Source organism: Condylura cristata, unplaced genomic scaffold (assembly GCF_000260355.1).
Source record: "Condylura cristata isolate star-nosed mole 26May11 unplaced genomic scaffold, ConCri1.0 scaffold00001, whole genome shotgun sequence".
NCBI classification, from domain to species: domain Eukaryota; kingdom Metazoa; phylum Chordata; class Mammalia; order Eulipotyphla; family Talpidae; genus Condylura; species Condylura cristata.
In genome coordinates, this window is record NW_004567102.1 from 66,078,693 (window position 1) to 66,104,310 (window position 25,618).

The following is a 25,618-nucleotide window of genomic DNA, read 5'->3' on the forward strand; positions in this document are numbered from 1 at the left end:
GGGGTTTCTTGTGGTGTTCTGCTCTTTCAGTAATACGTTGAGTCCTTGTCTCTGGAAGGTGCCGGTTGCTCTCTGTAGCCTTCTGATGTTCCAGGTTCCCTCTATGCTTGAATGTACCCATGGAGGGTGGGGCACATTAGAAGTGTTTAGGTCTTCCTGCAGCTGGGCCCGTGGTTGAGTTGGTCATTGGTTTTGTTTACTTTCTGAGCACTGTGAGTATTTTTGGTTCACAAGTCTTCAGGCCTCTGCTATGGCGGCATGGATGCAGGGGTGCAGAGAATGCCAGAAGGGCTGCAAGCCTCCCAGCTGAATAGGTTGCCAGTCCTCCCTTAGCGTCTCCAGACCTCTTTGTGCCCACTCTAAGCAGTCTCTCCCTGAGAAGTCTTTCCCCACTGCTTGGAGTCCTTTCACAGAGCTGAGTTGTCTCTTTTTAACTCCAGGGCTTTACCACAATTTTTGTGGGTAGATGCGGTAAGCAGGTAGACCCATAGCATGTCTTCCCATCTGAGGCACTTCCTAGGACCTCTCTATGCTAGGGTGTGTCTGTGGAGGGTTGGGTGATTGTTTAAATTGTTGCAGTTTCCCAGGTTTGGACCTGTGGTTGAGTCCTATCTAACCATTTTTTTTGTTTGTTTGTTTGTTTTTGTTTTTTTCTTTCCCCTTTTACCTCCCGGGTTTTGTGAGTTTTGCTGACCATGCCTTAAAAATGGCACCAAGACCTGACCATGCCTTCATATCACCTAGTCACCGTCCTCTGCTGTGGGACCGGGGGGGGGGTGCAGGGAGCACTAGAAGCATCCCAGTCGCCAGTTTTTCCTCCCCACCTCCCAGGCTCTATATGCCCACTCAGAGCAGTTCTTCCCTGCAACTTGGGTTCCACTCACCAAGCTGAATTTTCTTTCTTTATCTCCATGGCTTTAGCAGTCTGGGAGAAGAGCTGCAAGCCTCCCATGTCTGTGGCACTTCCTAGCGCCTGGGCATCTGGGTGCTCCCGGATGGGAGCTGCAGTCTTTTCCCACAGCTTGGGATCCACTCACCAAGTTGAGTTGTCTCTATTTCCAGAGTTTTGGCAGGTTGTGCATAGAGCTGCTGATTGGAGCTTCCCTATCAGAGCTCCCCAATCACTGAGTCTCCCTGTTGTCTTCCTTTTAGTGAGTCCAGGGTACTCTCATTTGGCTTGAAACTCATAGTATGTAAGTCTACGGTCTGTTTTTAGTCTTATATTCCTGTGTGAGCTTGGATATAATGATTTTGGCATCTTCACACTGCCGCCATCTTGCCATGCCTGGCTTTAATTCTTAATGATAATATACTATTTTAAATAATACAAACAAAAGGGTGTTTTTTGTTTGTTTGTTTGTTTTTATAATTGCCATCCATTTCCATATCACAAACTCAGTGATGTAAGATGTGTCTTTGAGGGCTTCCAGGATTTACATTATTGGCCCTTCAGTATAAGGGGATAGGTGTAGTGGCAAGAACACTTGAACAAAAGCAAGGAGTCAAGTCTTGCATCTACCACTACTAATTATGTTCTTTGCCAGTCATTGATTCATGGTGGGATTAGTAACCTCACGTGGTAAGTGCATGGTAAGATGAGTAATGAGAAAGTTTTAATGACTGATGCCAAGGAGGGAGGCATATGGGAGAAAACACCACTGTAGGTAGCAAAAATATGCCTACCTGATATATCAGCTGTAAATACCAAACTAGTGATGATCTGAAAGAGTGAAATAGACTGTCTAAAGTTTATCTCAGTTCCAATATGGACAGATGCTCAGATGGATACATTTGATATCAAATTCTGGTAATACTAAAGCCAAGTCAGTGTCAAAATTTAGAGAAGTGATTGGTGTTTGTAAACACTTAACTTCAAAACCTATGATTGGATACAGGTAAAATTTATTTTACTTTGGAATCATGCAGATTTTATTTGACTTCAATTTAAATTACAAGTTATCTGTTTAAAATGCTGTACTAGTTTTCTGTTCATTGATATTTATTAAATAATTATTCGCCATTTACTAAATATTTCATAAATGATATGTAAGGGAAAGATTTCTGAAATGTTGAATGGAATCTAGAGCATAATCTTATTTTATTTGAAACATAGATATATATGTGTGTTTGTGTGTGTGTGTGTATATATACATATATATATATATATATATTTGTATAGAATAAAATAATATTGGAAGGACTATATACTAAAAAGGATATAGCTTTCCAAACCTACCCTAGAGGTTATAAAGTTCATATAATCTTAATTTTTGCTTCTTATATATATTTCTATAATTTTCCAACATGGACACTTATTTTCTTTAAAAATAGTTTTATAGAATTAATTGAAAAAATTCTGAGGTGAAGAAATAGAGCCTTTGAGACTTCCATTTTAGAAAATTTAGTGAAAGAAGCTCTCATATCTAGTCAGTGTTCTTAAACCAACCAGAAGCACTTTAGATGAAGTAGAGTAACTATTGTTAAGTGTTTTTTTTTTCCTTTTATGGGGATCTATCTGAGTAGTTTCTGTAGTATCAATTTTCCTTATTTTACATTTTTTATTGAACACAAAATAGAGGAAATCATAAAGCTTGAAGGTGAAAAAGGCTTACAATATGCCTGTTTGGTAGGTAAACATAATGTTTCAAACACTTTGTTTTATGCCCCTCATGATTTCCAACAGATGTAATAGGTCTTAGTTCCATTTTCTATTGTATTATAATGGTTATTTTCACAGAACACTGTTCACAGTATCTTGTTAACTGGTCTCTGGGCAATCCATTTGACACACAACTAGATTAATATATTCCTAAAACACCACTTGCATTATGTAGCTTTACTGCTCAAAGATCTTCAATGGTTTTGGTTATTTATAGTCATGATTTTCAAGCTTTTAAAGAGAAGAACACCTTTCCCCTACCCAGGGAAACTTTATGTTGAATTCCCATGTCAGAAAAACAGATGAAAGCATTTTATGAGAACTTATGATAAAGTCAATCAATAAAAACCATAAGGTTATTGTGATGCACATGAATAGGTAGAGAATTGAATGCTATGGTTGACCCTGAAAGTCTTCACTTTTCAAGATATTTCTGTATTTTATTTTGGTTACATGGTTCTGAGAAAAATCCCAACTTATAAACAGAAGCAATGCTGTTAATGAAAGTTTTATTTTTAAAGTTGCATTTACAAATAACAATGCATCACAAACTATACCAAAAGTTTACTCAAAGGATTGCAGTGAAGTTAATGTGTTGGTAGTAGTCACTGGGTTAAAATGAGATCTGTCACACATTTGAGTGTGGGTGCTATTTTGCATGTCTGTTATTTTCCTTGTTTCCACTTGAAATTTAGAAAGTATGTTTTAAAAATATTAAAGGTTGTTTGTTCAGAAATCTTCTTAGTTCAGGGTAGAATTTTCACCAAATGAGTATCAATTGCTTGATACTTGATCTTGAATGTAAGCATTCTTTTCTTCCTTCATCTCATGCATGCTGTCATACAGCTTTTCTCGGGGGTTGGAGGAGGGCACAGTTTTGTGTATTCTGAATATCTCCAAAGTTGGGAAATACTCCCTCTTGTTCTCAGAAAATGTATGGAATTGTTTCCATGGTATTCCTCTTCTCACTATGATACTGTGCCTAATGCAGTGCAGTCCTGAACCTGTAAAAATATATCTTTCATTCAAAGTTTCAAGATTAGCCTTTCGCTGTGCTTTTTTGCCATTCAAGTTCATAAACTCTGATCATATTTCCTGAATAAACATTATGTTAATCGATATAAGGTTCTGAAATTGCTCTGTTAGTTTTATATGTGGTTTTCATTGTGTTATTTGTGTGTTTGCCTTCTGAGCGGTACCATTCACATAGACAAATCACTTTCCATATATTGCATGATTCATTCTTACTGCCCCAGGATTTACTCTTTCAATGATTTACCCCATAAGCATGTATCTGAATGTGTTTTCATATCATTTTCACTTTTTAAAATACTGCACTCCTATCTACATTGTAGTACTATTTACAAAGCCAAGACTTGGAAACAACCTAAATGCCCCCAAAAGATGGAACAAGATGTGGTGTTTATACGAAATGGAATCCGACCCAGCATTCAAAAGAGATAAACTCATTCACAGCAACATGGATGGAGCTGAAAGGGATTATGTTAAGTGAAATAAGTCAGAAGGAAAAAGTAAATATTTAATGGTTTCACTTATATGTAGAAATAAAAGGAAACCAAACGGAGGGTCAGGAAAAAGACAAACTTTCAAGCTGACCATAGGTCTCAGGCATCCTGCAGGGGAGGAACAAGGAGAGTTGTAGAACAGGGGAGGGAAGTGAACATAGGCATGGGGGAGATGGAGCACAAGTGCTAGGGTGGTGGGAGAACTACGGGAATCACAGCTGAGGGGGAAAATCAAATACTGTCCAAAAATTAACAGCAATGTCATGTCAGAAAACTAATTAATTAATCAGTTAATTAATTTAAAAATGAAGCCCCTTCAGCAGACCTAATACTGTTTACAAGAATTTTTTTTAAGATTTATTTATTGATGCATACAAAACTGGGGTACAGACTAGAGGTGCAGGGGCGGTGAGAGGAATCACCAGAGACAGAGTGGGGAGTAGAACAGGCAGATTATGAAGTACACTGCTGAGGGGAGCAGCAAGCAAGACAGGAGAGGCCAGGGATGGAACTCATGCCGAAGTGACTGTGACTAGCTTCACAGTGCTGTGCTTTAACCCATGTGCCACCAGAGAGAGCCCTGTTACAAGTGCTTTACTGTAAGTAAAGACTAAACTGAAAAGTACAATTGTTGACACCATCATTGATGACAGGCAAAAGTGACTCATAATTGTTCCAGAGAGTAGTTCTTTGTGCCCCTATGACAGTGAGCAAGTTGTAAGATTTTAGGTACAGACTCCTTAGGAAGCAAGTATATGGAAGGTTTCTAATCAAAGGAGTGATAGAACTGTTTCTGTAGTCAACAAGTGTATTTTAAAAGTATACCTTAAATTGCTGTACTTTAAAAAAGCAATTCAATTTTAGCATTACCAGAAAATTACGCCAGATCAAGTGTAAACAGACCTATTCTAGAAAAGCAGAGAGTAGATATTTTAGATTGTTTAAGTATTACTATCTTCATTGCAACTACAGCTTTGTGGGAAAGTGGCCAATCCTTTGTGGAATATAGGCAATAATGATCACCTCAGTAGGTTAAAGATGGAAGCAAATTCTTTGCTACTTCTACCATTTTGTGGTGGAGTCTAAATCTCTTCTCTTGAAGTGGAGCTGTCCTTAGTGACTTGTTTGATCCACAGAATTAGTGATTTTTTGACCCACAGAATTGCATATCATTCTAAGAATTCTGAGGCTAGGGTATAAGAAATTTTGGAGCTTTCTCTTGTCCTCTATGAAAGCTTTGTTTTAGGGATGCCAGGCACCATGTAACAAGACAGATTTGAGACAACCTTGTGGTAAGGGAGCCCACACGTCAGCCCTAGAGCATGCGACATCATGTGGCAGGAGAGAGTACCTCAGGAGCATGTGAATGAAGAGATATTCTGGTTGAATGTCTTGGGCACAACCAAGTAGATCAGAGATAAGCCACCTTGCCCTTCATCAAAATTGCAAATTGACCTCAACAAATGTTGCCAATTTAAAGCCTTGAAGTTGTGGGATGTTATTCTGAGTTTGAGAGCTTCAGGGCTCATCAAGACAAAAACAAGAAGATGTGGTGGCAGTAGCATGCAACTAACTTTACTTGGGGTGACCTTACAAGCCCATCAACAGGCGACATTCCAGAGACTGACAATGATGTGAGTGCTAGAAGGGAAAGAGGACACAGAAATTTTCAGGGAAGTGGGAATCAGAGCAGGCAACACACTTAGGTGATGTTGTCAGCAGCTCTTAGGTAGTAACAGCTTGGGTCTTTGTCTGACTAGCAGATATTGGGTGCAGCTTATGGGTGCAAAACATGCAGGCTCTAAATGCATTTAAACTGTGTGTACATTGTGCTCTCTCAAAAATTTGATGTGTAAAAGTTTGAGTTTTGAGAGAATTAAGTTAACAGTCAGCCAACTGTGAAGAAGTAATCAACAGAGGATCATCTTTGATTTTTTGTGTAAAAGGTGTTTTATTATACAGTTACAATAACCAGAAGACCCATACAGTCATGTTGTATTACAGTATTATCAGATATGTATATTTTGTTTGCCCAATTAAATTTTACATTTCTTCAGCAAAACTGATAGCTTAAGTGATTTGTATTCTGAAAAGACCTAACCCAATATTTTATATTTGATTGCTAGTTAAACATTTCTTTAATAATACAAATTTGAAGATATTTCTATAGTCAAAGAAAATACCCTCCATGGTATATTCAAGCAAAATGTTGATATGCAAAGTATAAGAATATCCAGGAGTACATGAAAAGGAATGCTTTCTGCAATGGCTTAAAAAATGTGGAATTTGGCCCTCCCTGGTGGTGCAGCGGGTTAAAGTACAACACTGAGAAGCTAAAGCCACTTCTACATGAGTTCGATTCCCGCCTGCCCCGGAGGTGACCCACATGGCGTGGCAGACCTCTCCTGACCCGCCCGCTGCTCCCCTCAGCAGTGTGCTTCGTCGATCTGCCTGTTCTGCTCCCCACTCTGTCTCTGGTGAATCCTCTCACCCTCCGCATCTCTGGCCTGCAACCCAGTTCTGTATGAATAAATAAATAAAAATCTTAAAAAAATAAATAAAATAAAATAAAAATGTGGAATTTATCTATGTCCATCAAATCTTGTTCTTTGATCTGCTTTTATTTTCTGACAGTTACACATGCTTTGAGATAGATTAAAATAGACTGATATCTGCTTGATCAATGTAAGTTAAAAATGAAATGCAATCATATGTTAAAACTATTATCGATGCAGAGTTATGTAATTCAAGGGCCATCAATGTGAATAAAATTGCAGTCTAAAATGAGAACTGGGTTATGTGTGAAAATAAGCACAAAGTAAAGGAGGGTAAAACAGGTGTCACAGGAAAATAAAAAGGCTTGGAAATTAAGGAGACAGAGAAATCATGAATGACAGAGGTTTCAAGAAAAGGAGAATTCTAGGAAGAGTTATACAAAGAAATAACTTTCAAATAGTTAATTTGAATGTTTTTATTGTTTTTAAATCAAGTATTACTTACTTAAAGATCTGGGTACTTTTTTGAGTATTGACCCAGGCAACATATCTATGGGCATGTTTGTGTCATTTTAAATAAAGAAACTATGTCAACAAGCTCTTAAAAAAAAATTGGAAGACATCTCTAATCTGTGAGAAGCAATGAGTCCATATATCATATAAAGTAGGCCAGATGTTAAAAAGTATACAATAGTCCATTGCACTGATAATCAAATAAGAACAAAGAAGAGAGAGAGGGAGGTTTACAAATAGTGGAAAACAAAGACACAGCTATGACAGTGAATGTGCCTCTCTGTCATTTTGTGCCTCATTTTCTAGACAGAGGGAGTCATGGAAGGTTTCTGGTCAAATGAGTGATATGACTGGAGTTTGCAGTTTGTGGGCCAACATGGTAGTAGGAGGCAGAAGCTTGAAGGTGTATAGGTTTGTTCTCGTTAAGAGAATAGAGCTGCTTGAGGTAACTATAATGCTTTGTGGAGGAGAGGGAAGATAATGAGGGCATAAAGTAACATGATGTCCACAGGAAGGGAATGTTGGGTGTACCTATGAAAGATTTAGTCTTAATTAGGACTCTGGGTTACAAAGAGAAGAGACCCAATCAGGTTAGCTAACACAAAATTGGATGGGAATATTTTAAGTCATGGAGAACTTTGATGAGTGCTTGAGATAAGAACTATAATCTATGACATGTCCCAAGGCTGCTGCACATAGCTCTGAGCAAATATCTATTCTTGCCTCTTCAGATCTATACCTTCTGTAGGTCTGTCCCTTCTCCAGATTCTCTTGACCATCTTCCTATACATAACTAGAAGTTGCAGCCAATAAATTTAACTTGCACATCTGCCCCCAGAATTCTGCTGTTCTGTCATAGCCAAGTGATGTTAGCTGTGACTCCTCTAGCTAATAGGCTAGTGAAAGCCAGTTGGCTGAGATGATCTTTTTTCCTCAGATCCCTGGCTACTCTTTGGTTAGGCTGTCCTTGAAGAGAGTGGATCACATGCCTCTACACAGCTGAGGTCAGTGCCAAGATGGGCTGAGGACACAATTGGTATTAAGTGCATGGTATGTAACATGGTAGTCAAAGCCTGCTCTTTTCTTCAAAGGCTAGGGTGACTTGAATAGAAAGTCCAGATGTCTCAAACTATCTTGTGGTCATTGTCACTTGACGCCTGTGTAAATGGAAGTTTGGAATTAAAGCCTAGATTTTAAAGTGCACGGGAAAGCCAATTTAGTGACTTACAATTCTAGTGTCTAGAGAATAATGTAAACATTTTCTGACTGGATTTTCTTATAAATAGCTAAAGTTCCTGAGTCAAAATTAAGTTATAAATGTGATTCTTCAGGACATTCTTTTTGAATATAGCTAAACAGTGGAATGAAAGGTTACTTATTAAATAAATTTCAAACCTGAATAAACAAAGCCCCCTTTATGGCTAAATAACTTCAGGTAAATAATGTCCTATTGTCCAAGTCTATTAACCTCAGAAAAGTTGGTTATGGCATAAAAATGTCAAATAATGCTGAAGCTTCTTGAAGATTCTATTGTGTCAATAATAACATTTTCCAGGCATCTTTTAGGTCACAGGAGTAAATTAAATTTACAAAGACAAACATTTGCTTCATTGTTGAACTATCATAATTCTGGATACCACCTTGTGACCTGAAAGATGTGGTCATAGAATAAGAAATGTCAGGCATTGAATGAACTTTATTTTGAAAGCCTGGTCAAAGATACAGTCATATTTTGGACTGATGATTCTTCTAATGTTCCTGACTATTTCTTTCAATAATGTGGTCTGATTGAGCATTGCTAGAACAGGAACTCTCAAATAACAATAAGAGAGCTTAGTCAGTTTTTAAATTGTACTCATCACTGGAAATATCTTCTTTTAGCTCTCAAAACTAACGCATGTAAGTGTATGCCCTGGTCCTAATTCTTTCCACTGAAGTCACATACAATAAAGCTGAGTTTCTTCAATCATTTATCATTTGACATGATTTTTAGAAGCCCCATAACTTCTTACACTCTTGAATAAACTTAGGGCTAGTTTTGTTGATTTCTTGATATGATCTGAGAATTTGAATAGCACTTAAAAACACAATCACCTGGGCCCTCCCTGGTGGCGCAGCGGGTTAAAACACTGAACTAAGAAGCTTAAGCCACTTTCGCATGAGTTCGATCCCCACCTGCCCCGGCGTGGCAGACCTCTCCTGTTTCGCCCGCTGCTCCCTTCAGCAGTGTACTTCAACAATCTGCCTGTTCTGCTCCCCACTCTGTACCTGGTGAATCCTCTCAACCTCCGCATCTCTGGCCTGTACCCCAATTCTGTATGAATAAATAAATCTTAAAAAAAAAAAACAAAACCACAATCACCTATTACACAGCTTGACTTAAGAAAATATGAGAACAGATTTTTAGATTGTTCAGTAAAAATAACCAAAGATTTTAATGGTAATAATGACAACGAAATGGGCAGGTTTCCAGAATTTCCAAAACCTTTTCCTAACTGGCTTTTCTTGCCAATTGCTATTTATTATAGCAAATATTAGTGTTATTCCTGATGCTAAGACCTCAGGATCCAAAGAAAGTACAGTTACCATATATGCTTTGATATAAAGAGAACAAAAGAGAAAATCCACTATTTATCAACATTAATCTCATCTACTGTTGAATATCTTTAAAAAACTGCTGTTTTTACTTTTGAATATTTATACAAATAGTAACCAATTTAAAGAATACCAAATATCACACAGTAGATTATAATTGTCTTTCTGACTCTAGCTCCTGACTATTCAGAATTCCCTCAAAGGCTTTGAGGGATCTGAGATTCTTTTGTAGACCTCCAGAACTTTTTGATGAATTGATAATTTCCTGCGCAAATTTACTTGCATACATGAATTAAACTTTTTTGTATGCCAATTATAGCAATAGATTTGTTTTGCTCTCTCTCTTTTTTTAATTATAACAATATATTTAGAACCCATTTCATTACAGAATATAGAATTGCCTCATCCTATTAAAATGCACATATACTCTGCTATCACAATTTATTTCATTCCACTTTTCTTAGAAAATGTTATTTCCATTACTTTGTTAGTAAAAACAACACAGCAAAGAATATCTTTGTATATATATTTTATTTACCTGTATACCTTTATTTACCAGCATACATTTATCTACTAAAAAATCAAAATGGTAAGCTAAAAAGCATGCACATTTTTTTCATTTTAATGGATTCTAGAGGTTGCAGTGTGGCACTAGTCTAAGTATCTCCTCCCCTCTCTTGCTAAAACAATACATTACTAAATCTGTTGATCTTTGACAAAATAATTGTAAAATATGGTGAGATGCAAGTCAATTTTATTTTATTATTTTTTTTTAAAGATTTATTTATTTATTCATACAGAACCGGGGTACAGGCCAGAGGCTCAGGGGCGGTGAGAGGCTTCACCAGAGACAGAGCGGGGAGCAGAACAGGCAGATCAATGAAGTACACTGCTGAGGAGAGCAGCGGGCGGGTCAGGAGAGGTCTGCCACACCATGTGGTCACCTCCGGGGCAGGCGGGGATCGAACTCATGCGGAAGTGGCTTAAGCTTCTTAGTGCTGTGCTTTAACCCGCTGCGCCACCAGGGAGGGCCACAAGTCAATTTTATTTTAACTAGCAATTTTCTTATGATGTTGGATATCTTTTCAACATTTTAATAGTTATGAACATTTACTTTTTCATTTTGGGCTCTTCATATCATTTTCTATTACATACAATGTTTCTTTTAAATGTTCATTTGTAGCAACTTGGTGTATATGAAACTGGAAATCTTCAGTCTAAAACCAACCTGGAAATCTTCAGTCTAAAACATGATGCAAATATTTTCTGAAGTTTCTACAGATCTTTGAATTTTGTCTCAGGATTTTTTGACATGTACAATTTAAAAATATATTTAAACTTGGGAAAGTTTTCTCTTCTCTGTGTATACAGAAAAGGCTTTCTATTTTTTCCTATTTATGTTACAGTTTTAATTTATTTTTTAAATATTTGATTCTACTGGACTTTATTTTTATGTAGGGATGGGTGAAAAATACAATTTTATTTTTTAAGATATTCAATTATTCCTGAATAATGTGTTGGATATTCTTTTTTCCAATATGAGGAACACCACATTTATCATTTACTTAATATCATTTGAGGGTACTATTGACAAGCCCATTCTTCTAATTTATTTGTCTGCTTATATGTGCGCATGTAGTTATAACCAATAATTGTTATGGCTAATTTTCCTTCTAACTTAACTTTTTAATCACAGAATTTTCCTGTTATTCTTATATGTTCATTTTGACATGTGATGTTTTAAAGCTTAAAAACCTCTATCAGGGCCCTCCCTGATGGTGCAGCCGGTTAAAGCACAACACTAAGAAGCTAAAGTCACTTCAGCATGAATTTGATTCCAGCCCCATAGCTGACCCACATGGCGCAGCAGACTCTCCTGACCCGCCCGCTGCTCCCCTCAGCAGGGTACTTTGTCAGTCAGCCTGTTCTGCTCCCCACTCTGTCTCTGGTGAATCCTCTCACTGCCCCTGCACCACTGGCCTATACCCCAGTTCTGTATGCATAAATAAATAAATCTTCAAAAAAAAAAAAAGAACCTCTATCAATATTGACATTGATATTATTGAGATCATGACAAAGTAAGTTAATTTAGGCATAATCAAGATATTAAAATGTACCTTTGTTTTTAATATTGGAATATATATTATGCATATTTATGGGAGGGTTGGGGTTGGTAAGCATTTCAGCAGTATTTTTAATTACCCCTAAAGAATTTTGCACTTAGCTTGTTATTTACTCTCAGGTATTCCACCATTTGTTGCTATTACCTTTGATCTGTTACATCTTTAAACTGGCTACTCTTTTATCTAGAAAGGCTATATCCCATCTAGTACTGAAATATATAAAACAATTATAAGCTACTTTTGTCTTATTAAGAATATTCATCACAAGTAATGTTAGTATTTTATGCATTTATTTTACCATCTGTGAAGACAAGTATTTTTCTCACTTAGTTAATTAATCTTTTTTGGCTTATAAAATAAATTATTTTTTAATTATAAAATTATCTCCATTGGGGCAATGCTGATTTATAACACTGTATATGTTCTGGGGGTGTATGTTCACACCTCCATAAATGTATGTTATCACAGCACTCTCACCACCAAAACACCAACAATCTAACACCACGGTCCACTTGTCCCTCCCCACATTCCCAGTTCCCCTTCTGTTAGCCCCAGCCTGATGTCAGATTTCAAGATAAGTTTTGATTTGCTTTTGTCTGTTCCTTTGCCATCTTTTAAATATTACACATATAAGTGAAATAGTTATCGGTCTTTCTCCTGGCTTATTATGCTAAGCATAACTGCCTCCAGTTCCATCCACATTGTGTAAAATGGAAAGTTATTTTTGATAGTTGAGTAGTATTCCTTTGTTTTTAAATGCCACATCTTCATCCATTATTGAGTAGTTTGTTTTCTTTTCATTGCAATATATGAGCTCTTTGTAGGTCTTTAAAATCAGTCCCTTGTCAAATGGATAGTGTGCAAATATTTTCCCCCAGTCAGTAGGATGTCTCTGTTTTGGTTACTGAGAGATAAGATAAAAGTGCCCCGTACCTTGATACTTTTTTCCTCTTTACTATTTATTTTTGGCCCAATTCTATATTTGTTTATAGAATGACACCTCACTTTCTATTCCTGAGTAATATCCACTATATCGATGATCCAGATTCTATCTAACCAGCCCCTTTTGAAGGCTGTTCTGGCTGTTTCTCGTCACTTGCTATCACAAGTCATTCCAATGAACAGGTTTGTGGAGGTGTCTGTGTGATTACTGTAGAGTATATGTAGAAAAAATTGATTTCAAAAAGTGAACATGTTATGTCAAACATGCATGTGTATTTAATTTTGCTAAAATTGCCAAACTGCCCCCTAGAAAGGAAATCTACAGATACTTTCTCCCAATACTTCCTGAGAGTACTTATGCCTCTACACACAGGCCAGAACAACCTACTGTTAAATGTCTATCTTAAACATTGTGATAAGTGAAAATGGCTTCTCATTGTCATCTTAGTAAGTGCTCTACTTAAGAGGAGTATCTTTTAAAAAATACTATAAAATAATATTCATAAATAATGCTAATACAAGCACAGTATAATAACAATAAACAAGAATTATAACAATAAAAATCACATACACATACAGTCACTGGATGAATAAATACATAGTCAATGAGATGTAGACCCTTGAATGTCCTTCTCTTGTTGAATTTTCCCATTTCTTTCTTCAGAAGGCTTTGTGTCCTGAATTTAAATTTAATGTAGCTCAAATTTATTTACTTACCTTACATTTCAGTACGCCATTGAATAAATATGTTAAATATTCACTTAGGTTGTTTCCAGTGGTTTCTGTTTCAGAATTTGTCACCATGACCTTTATTATAAATGAGTCGTTGTCAAATCATCAGCAGGTAGATACATAGGCCCAGCTTTGGGAATATTCAACTTCAGGCTCCAGCTTTAAAATCTTCAACTTTAACACTGTTACCAAATTGCTTTTCACAGTGATTAGCCCAATTTATACTCTCACCAGGAATATAGGAGACTTCCTATTGTTTCACATCCTTGACAAAACATGGCATTAGAATATATAATGTTTTTTGCCAGTATGATGAATTTGAAACAAAATTTCATTGTGGTTTTCATTCTACTTCCCTGATTGCAAGTAGCAATAAGAATCTTTATGTAAGAACATTTGCATTCATGTAAACAGTCTGTTGGTAATCTTAGCTCATTTTTTTTCTATGATGTTATTGGTTTTGTTTTATATTTCATTGTTTTGTGGTAGTTTATAACAATTTAAATAATTAGCTACTTAGCTGTCATTTTTATCACAAATAGTTTTTCTAGATATCCCTCTTTCTTTTATCTTTTTAGTAAATATTTATTTGTCCTTATAGCAAATTGTATCTATTTTTAAAATAAAGTATTTACATTTATATATTTATAAGTATATTCACTAACACGTAATTTTTATAAATACATAATGTGAGCAACAGAAATTTTTGTGTAAACGATTTTATTTTATGATTTTTCTCATTCTCTTCTATATAACCCCCTTACTTGAATTCCCTTCTTTTCCCTGCAAAAGTAACCTCATTAAAGATTATATATATGAGGGGCTTCCCAGGTGGCACAGGGGTTTGGAGCGCACCCCTGGGAGTCTATCGTCAGCCACTGCCGCGCAGGTTCAATTTCTGGCCAGGGAGCCACCCACATGGTGCAGCGGACCTATCCAGTCTCACCCACCGCTCCCCTCGACAGTGTGCCTTAGTCGGTTTACCTGTTCTGGTACCCACTCTATACCTGATGGATTTTCTCACACTCTGCACCTCTGGCCCATACCCCAGATCTTATGTGCATAAATAAATCTTTAAAAAAAAAAAAAAAGATGTTATATATGAGCTGCCATTTTCACTGTATTCAAATAATTCTTTGTACAAATATATTTACAGACATACACATTTATACACATATTCTGCAGAGTATTTACATTTTGTTATTATTTAATTTATAAACCCGAGATTATGCTAATATTTTTACTGTCTATATTTTCACTTAACAATACTTTATGAATATCTCGCCAAGTCATATTGTATAATTCCAACTCATGCTTTTAATGACTTTTACACTGCCTTGTATCAGCAAAAATTTTGCTAAGCAAAAACCATATTATAGAAATTTTGAGGAGCCCAAAGAAGTGTAATTGTATTGAGTGAAGATTTTAATAACTACATTTTAGGCATTTACTTATATGCATGATCTTTAAAATGCACATTAAGAAGTATATTTTTCTCCCTAGAAGTTTGTTGTTGTAGAAATTAATACTATATATTATACTATTCTAAACTCTATTAATTATATTGCATTATTATATTCTCTGATCAGTAGTACACTTCTGTGCGACTTGGAAGGTTAATGTAGCTTTCTGATCTCCAATTCCATCACTCTTAAAATGATGGCTAAAATTAAAATACAGGTTGTATCTCTGATGAGATCACGACGTTCAAGTCAGTCATTTCAAGAATAATCCAAAGTTTGCCAAGGCTTTACATTCACCAGTTGATGTGGCGCCACCATGTGGTAATAATGTAAAGTTTTAAATACATTTGATACTTCAGCTTTCAAATTACTTAATTATTGATGATTTTTTAATTTGAGAAAATTAACTTTATGCCAACTTTATGTGTAAATTGAGAGTTTACTCATCCATTATTTTTCACTACTTCAAATTTCCATAAAATGTGGTCGCCTGTAGCCAGAGGAAGACCTCTAACTTCATTTCTATACCATGCAATGTCGTCAATCTGTAAGAAAGTGGAAAATTAATACAACAACCCGAGCGCACTATTTATACTTTGAAAGCAGAGTTTGTACTTGAAAATACAAAATATGCATCAGTTTTAATAGCCACATGGCAAGAAAACTTTTTAAAATGTCTCCAGTCCCTAAAAGTGAGGGTGGGGGTGGGGCACAGAGAAATTGAGGCCAGAGTTGGGTGCACAGGTACAAGGCAGTGTGTTAGAATTACGTGAAACTGTGCAGTCTTCAAAATGTTGAAGCACAGAGTGCAATCAAGAAATGAGATGGTCAGAAAAATCAAAGTGTAATGTCAATTTTTATTTATTCTAACATTTCTAGATCTATTAACATGTATTGAAAACAATTGCATCAACTTTACTGGCTTTAGACATTGACTTTTATTTTCAGTAAACTTTAAATTGTAGATTCACAGAAATAGTGCAACAGTAGAACAGAAAGTATTATTAAATACTATGTACTCAGTTTCCACTTGCATTATTCTGGCATATTTGTTAGAATTAGAAAAACAAAACATTGGTACATTGCTATTAGCTAAAAATCCATGTTTATTCAAGTGTCTTTATTTTTTACCTAAGGTACTTTTTCCATTCCAGGTTCCATACAGATTAGTCATTCTTTCTCTTTATGTTCCTCCTGGTGATGACAATTTCTCAAAATTTTCATTATTTTAAAGACTTCAGCAGTTTTGAAGAATAATGGTCAGATGTTTTGTTGACTGTTTCTCAAACTTGGGTTTGTCTAATTTTTTTTTTTTAATGGTTAGACTAAGGTTATGATTCTTTTGAGATGTCCACAGAGGGAAAACACCATCCTCATCACATTGCATCAAGGGTAGATTCTATCAACATGATTACACTTTTGATATTGACCTTGATCACCAAGTCAAGGGAATGTTTGCCACACTTCTTCACTGAGAATTTACTCTTTTCCCTACCTTCAGAGAGTCCTCTTTGGAAGAAAAATCTCTAATTAAAACCTGTACTCACAGGATTATGCACATGCATGATTTGGATTTATACTTTATGAGATCTATGTCTCTCCCTTCATATTTGCTTACTTTACATGTGCTTATAGATATTTTCTTTGGGTTGTAATCTAATGCTACATCATTTAATTTGATGCTCAAATTGTTCTGGTTTGACCATTGTTCTGGTAGGCAGACTTCTGTTTCACTTTGACTCATGCCACTTTATTTTTTGAAACCCTTCTTCAGTTGTTAGCACTTAAGATACTCCAGACTCGTCTTATATATTCCCTGCCCCAACTTTAAAATCAGTCATTTGTCCAACAGGGTCAGGCTTCTTTCATTGAAGAACAATATTAGAAACCAAGATTTGAAATGAGGTGATAATTTTTGGAAACTTTGAGTCTTTCTTCTGTATGTCATTACAGCAAGATTTTCCTCTCTATATCTTATCATCTTAAAGTTGAGATAATTTTTAAAGAGTTTTGAAAATTTAAAGAGTTTGTTTAACAAGATTTGCTTCACTCTGGTTAACTATTGCTGTGGCTATTGTTATTATCCGCACTACTCCATCACTATTTGGACTTTGTCAGTCTCGGATTTGAATTCAGAATAAAAGCTTTCTGGAGGAAAATTGTAAATTATGTATGCACTTCTCCTCACTATGTTACTCTTCACTAAATCAGCAGCCAACTAATATGTTTCCATAGTGAACAAACAGAGCCACATGTATATATGCAAACTGGTGCTTCCCTTTAGGCTTCTCATATGCCAAAATTATCAGGCTGTGGGTTCACTGAAAGCAGCACGGGTGTGGTCTCCCCATCCTCTTGTTCAGGGTTTAGCTTGTACTTGACACACGCAGGGGGCTGCCTAAATGCTTTCTGCATCAAGTGTAGAGACTTCTAGAAAATGTGGTAGCCTACCATCAATAATTAAAATGAATCTATGGATTTTTTACCTTTGTTGTTGTTGTTCTTTTTGTGTTTCCTTTTAGTTTGGAGGGCATCAGTGACACTAATCAAAAGAATAGTGGTCACTCAGTGTTTTGGTGGCAACTGTTTTCAGCTCTCTGATAACATTTCCTCGTGAGTCATGGTTAATTTAATTAATCAGGTCTAGGCTTCTTTTCCGTGGGTGAAATAAGGCCCAAACTGTTCATTTAAAAGAAAATCTTTGCCCAAAGAAAGTCTATAAAGCCAGACTGCATTTTCCCTTGATTCACAGTAAAAACATGAACTCTTTATTTGAGCTCTCTATTACATGGAAAAGCATTTCTATGTATCGTGTTGAATAAGCTATTCTTCCACTGGATGGTATTGAATTTAATTAGAAGAAAATATCTTCATGAAAATAAGACTTTAATGATATACTGTTTCATTTTAAGACTATAAGTCATCGTATCCTCTAAATGGTGGGATAATGATGCTGAAACAAAACCTTATAGAAGAAAAAGTATTCATTTGGTATTCATTCTTTCAGTGGAAAATGTGCATTTTTATTCTTTATCTTCCTTACAGTCTTCCAATTTTCCATTTAAAACAAGGTTCTCATGTATGTTTTATTTTTATTCTACTCTGCATTCAGTACAATTTTTATAAAATGAAATTCATTTATGTGTAATCCAGGAATGGAACAGACTTGAATGAATGTATTTGAAACAGAACTCATAGCTTCAATATAAACACCACCTCCTTCCATCCATCCATCCACCTATTTGCCCACTCATCAAAACTGTCATGTGTCCATTGCCAGCCTGTGCTGGGGAAACATGGATGGAAAAGATAAATTCAAGCATTCAGTGGTTAGCATGGCAGGAGTAAAAGGGATCTGGGTACTGGAGTAGGATGGTCCTGGCTAGGCAGAGGAGAACATAGAGACCTGCCTTGGGCCTACTGTCAGGTTATGTAAGAGTTTACATAAGCTCACTGTTAAGGATGGCGTGTTGTGTTCAGGCAGTTGTACAAAAAATGGGCAGGTGAGAACTGGGTCAACCTGCAGTCTTATCCCTGGTCACTATTTTTTTTTCTTTCTTTTTAAAATAACAATTAACATTTATCAAGTGTTTGCTCAAGTCTGGACACTATTTTAGGGACTTTGTATGTCCTTAATTAGTTCATTTTTCACAAGAGCTCATCCAACTACTAGCTCACTGGGACAGTGTGGTCCAGAATAGGCACAGTAATTCCTATTTCCATTTTGCTGATGAAAAAGCAGAAGCATAGCAAGCTTGAGTAATTCAGCATGTACACACAGTCTGCAGCATTGCAGCCAGGCCCAGGCAGGTACTCAGGACCCTTCCTATGTAAGATTACCTGAACCACTTGGTGATTCTCAAGGAGAGAGATGCAAAAAAGTGAAGATGCTGGGGTTGGCCCAAAGGGTTCCATGAGAAAAGTAGCAGTAACAAAGGAGGCATGGGGAACCCACATGGAGCTCAGGTTGCAAAATGGCACCTTGAGTCTGACCTGAGAGAGGGCAGCTAGCACCTGCTCCATGAGGCTTGCAGAATCAGGAGCCCTGAAAGGCAGTCAAGTCCAGTTGGTCACTGTCTCATGTCCTGAGACATCCTCTGGAAGCCTCAGAAACTAAGGACAGGGTGGATGGGGACCAGAGAAGTATAGCCTCGAAACTTCATGGGAACTGTCATGAAGCTGAACATGCTGATGCAGCTTAGCCACAGTTTGGATGCAAGGGGATAGTCTGATGCTTCCAAGAAAGCTGTAGAATTGTTTGCTAAAGTTTATTTGTCTTCCCAAGAGGTACATTTAACATCTCTGAGCCATACTCTGTCATCCAGGCACAACAGGATTATCAGAGATTTATGTTTTCCCATTTTATTGATGTATGGTTTGAATATTTATGGGTTTGTAATACTTTCATAAATGGAAAAAAGAGGTCCCCATAATTTGATAGAATTTGGTTAGCTTTTAAGAAAATAACAATGCTTTCCCTGGAACCCTTCATTAATAAGAAAGTTTCACAATAGTAATTAGGCTTTCTTAAGTGAGAGAAAAATGTCAGTTTGAACTTTATTGCTCAGTGTAGACCTAGAAAGAGGGTCTAGGTTACATGTGTGGAACAAACCTTTTCCTCCCCAGTGTCTTTAACTTTAAGGGAAAGATGAGGAAATTTTATGCAGCTCATTCAAGATGCAAGTGAATGCTCAGAGATGGGCAGACACATTGCCTGAAATGATTGATGGTCTCTTCTGAGATGAGCCAGTGCAGGAAAAGATTTTGTGACCATGCTTCTGGTAAAGGTTCCAGCACAGTTCTCTTCACATCTCTGGTGCCCTCTATCTTAAATGATCCCCTATCAGTAGAAAGACAGCATAAGATGAGTTTTCCCAAAAGATGGCACATGGTTTATTTTTACCATTACCTAGGAGTACATAGAAATTGTTAAGCATTCATCCAAATGTCTCAATCAAAATGCCCAGCCTTAGAAGACATTGTGCCAAGTGATGCTGAAGTCAAAACAGCTGCATCATAAGTGGCTGTCTCAAAATGGCTCTATCAAAATGACTTGCAAAAGAGCCAAATCAAAATGTGCTCAATGTGGATCATATGGGACACACCCAGGCACTGGGCAGGACATCTCACAGAGTGTTCCAAGTCGTGTACACACTTCTGTGAGGCTTTGACATATATGTATTAAAAGCATACACCAGGCTCTCCCTGGTGGAGCAGTGGGTTAAAGCACTGTACTATGAAGCTTTCAGAAGCCACTGCAGAACGAGTTGGATCCCCAGCCTGGGAGGTGACCCACATGGCATGGCAGACCTCTACTGACCTGCCTGCTGCTCCCCTCAGCAGTGTATTTCAGTATATCTGCCTGTTCTGCTCCCCACTCTCTCTTTGGTGAATCCTCTCAAGCCCCACACGTCTGGCCTGTACCCCAGTTCTGTAAGCATAAATAAATAAATCTTAAAAAAAAAAAAAGCATCACACACCAATGAGTGAGGGAGAAGATAAGTACAAGGTTTTAGAGGAGAGAAGTACCAGAAAGAGAAGGCTTCTTAGAAGGGAAAAGTAGTCTGAGAGAGCAGAGAGAAGAGGGTGCCTCCAGGAGTTGGGAGTATGGTGTATAGGCAGAAGGGAGAAGATAAACATAGGCACAAGGCTGAGAAACTGGGATTTCAAGTTGTTTGTCGAGATTGTATGTCTCACTGCACTGGTTAGGTAATTTTGGAGTGAACATCCTTGATCTAGTACATGTATACACATGCTCTCAATAACAATATACGTCTGATCTCTAAACCAATTGCAAAAATCAAGTTTGACTTTAGTTCTATATAATTTCACCTCAAATTTATTCTGTTTCACTTTTATACCAACAATATGAATCAAACAATTTTTAAAAAATTCTAATTATCTTTGAAATTGCCTTAATCTAAATTAAATACAGATAAGCTGCTTGGCTTAATTTTGAAAACAATTGTGTTAGAAATACATATGCCCCCCCAAAAAAAAATGCTGAGTTATTAAGATACTAAGCATTGACTTAGTATGACATGATTTCTGAAAATGCCAATTATTATATACAATTTTAATACTAGTATTCTGTGTTCTATGCAGTTGAAAAGTATGCTGAAACATTTTATATTTTTTAAAGATTTATTTATTTATGCATACAGACCTGGGGTACAAGCCAGAGGTGCAGGGGCGGTGAGAGGCTTCACCAGAGGCAGAGTGGGAAGCAGAACAAGGAGATCAACAAAGTACACCGCTGAGGAGTGCATGAGGCCAGACAGGAGAGGTCTGTCAGCCATGAGGATCACTTCCCGGGTGGGGTATAGAACTTCTGAAGTGGCTGCGACTAGCTTGCAGTGCTGAATCATAACCAGTGAGCCACCAGGGAGGGCCAAAACATTTTAAATACTATATATCCATCTTCTTAAAAGATTAATCTTTTAAGCACAAATTATTTCTCTGTAAACTTACCATTAACCTCAATGTTACTTTAGAAACAAAAGAATCTAACAAAATATAAAGCATATAACTTTCATATTTAACTCATAATTCATAAATAAAATCATGTTTGAAATTATATGAAAGTTACATATTAATCCCATTTATCAGAGGTGCAGAAATCTCCATTGGAATGATCATTTCAAAAATTGTATGCTTGCATTTTATAACTAATATCTGATTATAAAAGTAATACTTGCTTTCTGGAAAACAAACATGAATATTGGTTTACAATCTCTCTCTCTACATTGCTTTATTTATAATAAAAAAAATAAAAGTTTAATGAAATTACAGATTTACTTTTGTATCTTTCATTTTTTACTTGTTCCATGTCATTAACTGTCTTTATATCTGTTTTGTACTTAGTAGCTTTTGGTGACCTCCATCATATAACCACATACTTTATGTTTAATTGTATTTTTTTTTTACTCCTGTGCACAATTAATCTAATAGTTGCAAATAAAAAGTTGTACTTGATCCCTTCAAAAAATATGACTGAATATGACAGTGCTAAATTTCTTCAGGTTCCTTTATAGATATTTTTATCAAGTGATTTCTATAAGCACCCAAAATCGACTACGAATGTTTCAGATTAATTTTCCTTTACAAATTTTTTTTTTGGTCTAAAACAGTAATTGAGAACTCATGTTGGGACTAGATCCAAAGGAAAATAACTTCTGAAAGGAATTAGGGGACAAATAGGGAGTTGCCTTGTATTTCAGTATTTATTGTAATTTTTAGGAAGACCATAGTGTGATTTAAAATATTCTTCACTACTTGGACACATGAGGAAAAAATGATTACAGAAAATGCTTTATACATGAACGTTTTTATTATTGAATATATCCACAATTCCATTATTTTAACATTGAAATAGTATCAAATAGCAGATTACATCTACATCGGATAGTGATAGAACGGGGCTGTAAAATCTGACAAACCCAATTTACTGGAACATATTCTCATAGTTAGAGAGGGAAATGCTGACATCGCCTTTTGTTTGCAAGTAGCAGCCAGGAAGACAAATTTATAAGACTAGAGAAGGCCTTGACCAAATGAAGAAATCCTTCTGAGGACCAGGAGCTGTGGAAATCGGGATTGGAGAAATTTGGGAAGAGCTAGGAAGTTCTTTTCTTCCCCAGAAATCTCATTTAAGCACCTCTTTGCCTGATTTCTTGCTACCTTCTCATCTGAGCATCCTTCTCTGTTCCTCAGTTCACAAGGTGATAGAAGTTGGATGATGCCCAGAGCGTCAAGACTCACAGGATGATGCATGCATCTCAGTCCCAAGGAGAAAGTGATTCTCTTCTGCGTCCCATTTATTAGGTGCTGTGTACTAAATGTTTGTCTGCCTCCAGACTGACATTTTAAAACCTTAATCCCCAATATCATTAGGGTTTATATTAGGGTAATATTATTAGTCAATGGGGTCTTTGAGGTGACTTCATCATGAGCATGGATTCCTTGTATTGGATAGTGTCTTTGTAAGAAGTGACCCAGAGAATGTATCTCCACTGTCCCTCTCCAGCACGTGAAAAAGGAAGAGAACTTGGCAAACCAAGAAGTGGGTCACCAGATACTGGATCTGTTGGCACCTGGACTTCCCAGGTGGATCTTGGACTTCCCAGACTCTTATAAGCAGTAAGTGTTTGCTGTTTAAAATACCCATCTTGTGATATTTTGCAAAAGCAGGCTGAACTAAATCACCAGGGAATTGTATCAATTTTGTGCCCATCAGCTGTGACCAGGTCACAGAGTCACCTTGGAAAAAATCTGGCTGCTTTGAGTCCTTCCCGATGACCATAGCAGCCAATGTCCATAATTTTGTACACTGATCACGTAACTAAAATGTTGGGTCTAATTCAACAAAGCAGGCTTTTATTATTACTTTTTTTCTATTTTGAGAGACAGATCTACTGTAATACACTGCTGAGGGGAGCAGCGGGTGGCACAGGAGAAATCTGTTGCGCCATGTGGATCATCTCCCTGGCTAGGGATCAAACTCATGCTTCAGTGACTGCTGACAGCTTCATAGTGCTATAGCTTATCATGTTGCACCAACAAGGAGGCCCCCTAAAGTTATATATTTTAATGATTTAATTTTATAGTGACATAAGTAACGCACTATGTATTTCTTAAGTAGTATAAAAGCTTATTTTTACCTCATTTTGTGCCTTTTCTATCTCAGTTGTAACTCCCACAGACTTCCAATCACCAAATCACCTGTGTGCCATCACTATAGTCCAGTGCATTTCCTTCCCTGCACCATTTTTGATCCCATTCCCCATTCCACCCCCATAAAATATCTCTGGTATATAATTGTTCATTATTATTATTATTTTCTCGCCTGCTCTGTTATATTCCTGCTATGAGTGAAACCATGAGGTATTTTTCCATTTCTTTCTGGCTTATTTTACTGAGCATGATCTTTTCCAGCTCCATCCATGTTGCTGCAAAAGCATGTGTTTATTTTTTTGATTGCTGAGTAATATTCCATTGTGTATATCTACCACATCTTTTTAAACACACTGCATTTTTTGACTATGTATATAACAAAACCAAAATTTGACTTCACACGAATCCTGATCTATCAACACTTTTTACCCTAAATGACCAATGTGTGTGTGTGTGTGTGTGTGTATTTCTCTGAATTAATGTGTAATATTTGTACATATTTCTTTATACTCACAGGAGGATATTTCCTCTGTCAAAGAAGCATAAATATTGCAAAAGGACTTCCTGGAAAACTATAATAATTTCATTCCAATGGATATGAGAATATGAGAATATTCATTTCCACACAAGATTGAAAATCCTTTTTAATTTTACCCAATTTAAAGAGGTAAAAATAACCTCTGCTTTTTGTTATAATTTGTTTCCCTGATCACTTTAAGAAAGCATATATATTTTTTTATATTCATTGGTCATTTATATTATCTCTGAACTATATTCATATATGTTCTTTTCTCTTCTTTATTGTTTTTAGTCTAATTGTAAGTCAATGTGAAGGAACAATTTAGTCATCTGTCTTTATATATTTTGCAAATGTTTCCAAGATTTGATTCTGTTGATAGTTTTATTGTATCAAGTCAACTTTTTAAGCAGTCAACAATATCATGTCCTCTCCTTTATAGCTTCTAGATATTGTGTATTATTTAGTCAGCTTTACCATACCAAGACTATAAGAAGTCTTTAATTTATGAATATATTAATATTTATTTTAAAATTTTAACTTTTCAATTACTGTTGTATACCTGTATTGTGAGAACTAATTTTTTTCTCTAAAAGCTAGCCTATTGTCTTACCATTATAGAATTGAGTGAAAGTTACTCATGATTTGAATATTTACCTTTGTATAAATTAAATTCTAATATATAATTGACCGTATTTCCACATTTTATTTCCTACCTAGTCTTTTCTAACCTTTGACAATGTTACACAGTTTCAGCTACCATAAATTTGTAAATTTGTTTTGATGTATAATTGTCTTTTTTTAAAGTTTACAATATTCTTCTACAATTTCTCCTAGAGATGAACTTAAATATCTTCCTGTTAAGTTCTATAAGACATCTTTTTGGATATCTTTCCAATCTTCTATAGGAAATTTTAATCAAATTGTATTAAGTATAGAGATAAACATAGAAATTTTCCATAGAAGGATTAGAAAAAATCACCTATATTAATATCATATTAAGCTAGCTAGATTTTCTATATCCTCTTCAATCAAATACATCCATCTGTATTTTCTAATAAGCTTTCATTCTAGATTTTCAAATACATATATTATATATGTAAACCTCTTCCATCTAGATTTTCAAATTAAATATGGAATAGTCTTCCTTATTCACTTCTTATATTGCTAATTTGAGATTTTCATTTTTGTCTTATTTGAACAAGACAAGGATTTGTTGACTAATATCTAGACAAAGGGACAGGGTTTCTAAATTGTCTCAGTTTACTTCACCATCTAGACTCTTCTCCAAAACAGAGACTTCATTATGCACAGTGTGAAGATGGCCTGGCATGATGGGTGCCATGTTTTGTTTTAGGCATGGGGAAATAAAGAAGGCTG